Source organism: Gossypium hirsutum, chromosome A08, assembly GCF_007990345.1.
Source record: "Gossypium hirsutum isolate 1008001.06 chromosome A08, Gossypium_hirsutum_v2.1, whole genome shotgun sequence".
In the NCBI taxonomy this organism is placed as follows: domain Eukaryota; kingdom Viridiplantae; phylum Streptophyta; class Magnoliopsida; order Malvales; family Malvaceae; genus Gossypium; species Gossypium hirsutum.
Genome location: NC_053431.1, coordinates 113,564,924 through 113,569,320, shown reverse-complemented (window position 1 = coordinate 113,569,320; position 4,397 = coordinate 113,564,924). Strand labels below are relative to the sequence as shown.

At 36.1% G+C, this 4,397-nt stretch overlaps 1 non-coding gene across 1 annotated transcript; it reads right to left on the bottom strand.

Annotated features, from left to right (window-relative positions):
• Positions 1-268: 268 nt before the first annotated feature.
• Positions 269-375, bottom strand: LOC121205521 (small nucleolar RNA R71). Its single transcript, XR_005900597.1, has one exon. It is a non-coding gene; the product is annotated as a small nucleolar RNA R71 (small nucleolar RNA).
• Between the last annotated feature and the right edge of the window lie 4,022 nt (positions 376-4,397).

The window sequence follows — 4,397 nt, the reverse complement described above, 5'->3', positions numbered from 1 at the left end:
ACACGATTCAAATGATACAACAGTTTGTTCAGTTTGATGGTTTGCAGGACGAGGATCCAAACACTCATTTAGCAAACTTTCTGGAATTCTGTGACACTTTCAAGTTTAATGGTGTTTCTGACGATGCCATTTGCCTTTGATTGTTTCCATTCTCATTGAGGAACAAATCCAAACAGTGGTTGAACTCGTTACCACAAGGTTCAATCACAACTTAGGAACAAATGACCAAAAAATTTTTACTAAAATATTTTTCGTCGGCTAAAAAGCTAAATTAAGGAATGATATTTCTTCTTTTGTGCAGATGGATTTAGAAACACTTTATGATGCATGGGAGAGATACAAGGACCTATTAAGAAGGTGCCCTCACTATGGTTTACCCCTTTGGCTACAAGTTCAAACTTTCCACAACGGTTTGAATCCCTCAACTAGACAGATGATTGACGCAGCCACTGGTGGGACTATTAATAATAAGACACCTAAAGAGGCTTATGAATTTATGGAAGAGATGTCACCGAATAACTATTAGTCGCAAGTCATGAGGACAAAGACAACAAAAGCAATCGGCATTTTTAACGTCGATTCGATTACTATGCTCTTTAATCATGTAGAACTTTTGAATAGAAAAATTGATGGTTTGTTTGGCTCCTCACAAGTTCATCCAATAATGCAATGTGATGCAAGTGGGGGTGGAATAAACAATTTGAACTATCCATCATACGGCCCTACCATGGAGAATAAGCAAATGAACTATATGGGTAATAATCATTGACCTCAAAATAATCCTTATAGTAACACTTATAATGCAGGTTGGAGGAACCACCCAAATTTTTCATAGGGAGGCCAAGGAAATCAAAGACGACCACCCCCTCTAGGCTTTCAACAACAACCGTACTAGCCAGAGAAAAAGTCAAACCTTGAGAAGATGATGACAAAATTCATCTCAGTAGCGGAAACTCGTTTTCAGAATACTGAAACCGCAATTAAAAATCAGCAAGCATCAATTCAAGGACTTGAGAATCAAAAAGGACAGTTGGCCAAGATGATTTCAGAGAGACCACCAGGAAGCCTACCTAGCAATACCGAGCCCAACCCAAAAGAGCATGTGAAGGCAGTTACAATAAGGAGTAGGAAGGTGCTAGTTGAATCTGAAAAGAAGCTGCAACCAGAAGCTGATAAAAAAGAAGATGAGAAGGAAAAAACCGAAGATAATGAAAACTCGATGTTGAGGGAATATAAACCACCAATCCCATACCCAGCGAAGTTGAAGAAAAACCGCATGGATGCACAACTCGGTAAATTTCTCAAACTTTTTAAACAATTACATATTAATTTACCTTTTGTTGAAGCTATTTCGCAGATGCTCACATATGCAAAATTTTTAAAGGAGCTTCTAACAAATAAAAGGGAGTTTGAGGATTTATCTATAGTGGAACTCAACGAGGAATGCTCCACTATACTCCAAAATAAACTGCCAACCAAACTGAAAGATCCAGAGAGTTTTACTATTCCTTGTTTAATTGGTAGTTTGAATGTTGAGAAGGCACTAGCTGATTTAGGTGCTAGTATTAATTTGATGCCATATAAAATGTTTAAACAACTTGGTCTTGGGGAAACAAAACCCACTAGGATGAGTATTCAACTAGCTGATAAATCTGTTAAATATCCTAGGGGTATTATAGAGGACATACTTGTAAAAGTAGACAAATTTATATTCCCTATTGATTTTGTTGTGTTTGACATGGATGAGGATGTTGAGGTGCCTTTAATTTTAGGCCGTCCATTCTTAGCCACTGCTAGGGCTGTCATTGATGTGGGTGATGGTAAACTTGTGCTTCGAGTAGGTGAAGAAGAGATTATTTTCAAAATTTGTGATACTATGAGATTTTTTAGGGAACAGGATGACTCATGTTATTATATTAACTCTATGGATCATGCTACTCAGGACTCTTTGCAGGAAATCATACATAAGGACACGTTGGAACTGTTTCTTATCCAATGAGATGAGGTAAATGATGATGATTTTGAGATAGGTAAGATAAAAGCGGAATTGAATTCCAATGAACCTTCATTGAGACAGAAGAACTACGAAGGTATTAAGGTAAACAATGAAGTAAAATTAAAACCCTCTGTTGAAGAACCACCTAAATTGGAATTAAAACAATTACCAGATCACTTGGAATACACGTTTCTTGGAGATAGTTACACATTACCAGTAATTATTGCTTCAGATTTACAGCTAACCAAAAAGGACGAGTTACTCAAAGTTTTAAAGGAGCATAAAAGAGCCATAGCTTGGAATATTTTTGACATAAGAGGGATTAACCCTCCTTTTTGCATACATAAAATCCTAATGGAAGATGAATTCAAACCTTGTGTGCAAGCGCAAAGACGGTTGAATCGTAACATGAAAGAAGTTGTAAAAGTTGAAGTAATTAAACTTTTAAATACTGGAATTATTTATCCTATCTCTGACAGTTCTTGGGTTAGTCCTGTGCAGGTTGTTCCTAAGAAATGAGGCATGACTGTCGTGGCTAATGAGAAGAACGAATTAGTTCTAACACGAATAGTCACAGGATGGAGAGTCTGCATTGACTATAGGAAATTGAACAATGCCACAAGAAAAGATCAATTTCCCCTACCATTCATTGATCAGATGTTGGAAAGATTATATGGACATATGTATTATTGCTTCCTAGATAGACTCTCCGGTTATTTCCAAATCCCAATAGCTCCTGAGGATCAAGAGAAAACGACATTGACATGTCCATACAGTACGTTTTCTTATTGACGAATGTCTTTTGGACTATGTAATGCTCCTGTTACTTTTCAGCGATGCATGTTGGCTATTTTTGATGAACTTGTGTTAGACATTATGGAGGTATTCATGGATGACTTCTCAATATTTGGTAACTCTTTCCATCTATGCCTTAAAAATTTAAAATGAGTTCTAACTAGATGTGAGGAAACTAATCTTGTACTGAATTGGGAAAAATGTCACTTCATGGTTTGTGAAGGGATTGTGTTAGGCCACAAAATTTCTAGCAAGGGAATCGAGGTTGATAAAGCAAAGGTTGAAACTGTTGAGAAATTACCCCCTCCTACTACGGTTAAGGCTATTCGTAGTTTTTTAGTACATGTTGAATTTTATAGATGATTTATTAAAGACTTTTCTAAAATAGCTAAGCCTTTAACGAATTTGCTAGAAAAAGACGTACCCTTCAATTTCAGTCAAGATTTTTTAGAAGCGTTCAATACTATTAAGGATAAATTAATTAACGCTCCAATTTTTGTTGCACCTGATTGGAATTTACCTTTTGAACTAATGTGTGATGCGAGTGATTTTGCAGTAGGAGCGGTTTTTGGATAGCGGAAAGACAAACACTTTCAACTGATTTACTATGCTAGCAAAACATTGACAGCTGCACAAGAAAATTATACGACAACTGAGAAAGGATTATTGGTTGTGGTTTTTGCATTCGATAAATTTAGACCCTATTTAATATTATCTAAAGTTTTCGTTTACACTGACCATTCAGCTCTTCGATACCTCCTTACTAAAACATATGCAAAACCTCGAATAATAAGATAGATTTTATTGTTGCAGAAATTCAATTTAGAAATTTAAGATAAGAAAGGAGTAGAAAATCTTGCAGCAGATCATCTATCCAGATTAGAGAACCCACATCTCAGTGAATTGAACGAACAGGAAATAAGTAACTTATTCCCTGAAGAATAACTTTTTGTTATCTCTGACTCTGAGGAACCTTGGTTTGCAGACATTGCAAATTATTTAGCCACTAACATTATACCAAAAAGGTTGACACATCAACAAAAGAAGTGATTCATTACTAATGTGAAAAACTATTTTTGGGAAGAACCTTTTTTTTCGTATATATGCAGATCAAGTAATTCGAAGATACGTTACAAAGACAGAAGCGATTAAAATTTCGGAGCATTGCCACTTAGGACCTACTGGGGGACATTACAATGGAACTAAGACCATACATAAAACACTTGAATCAAGTTTTTATTGGCCTACACTATTCAAAGACGCTAACAGGTATGTTGCTACTTGCGATAAATACCAACGAACAGGTGAAAGGAGATTGATGAAGCTGAACGAGTTAGATGAATGGCGAGCTAATGCCTACAAGAATTCACGAATATACAAGGAAGCAACAAAACGCCGCCATGATGCTCGTTTAAAGCAAAACAAACAATATAAAGTTGGAGATCTTGTCTTATTATACAATTCAAGGCTCAAATTATTCCTTGGAAAGATTAAATCACGATGGTTAGGTCCTTTCGTCATCCAAAACATTTTTTCATATGGCACAGTAGAGGTAAGTCACCCAACTCAGGGCACTTTCAAGGTAAATGTACATCGACTTAAACTT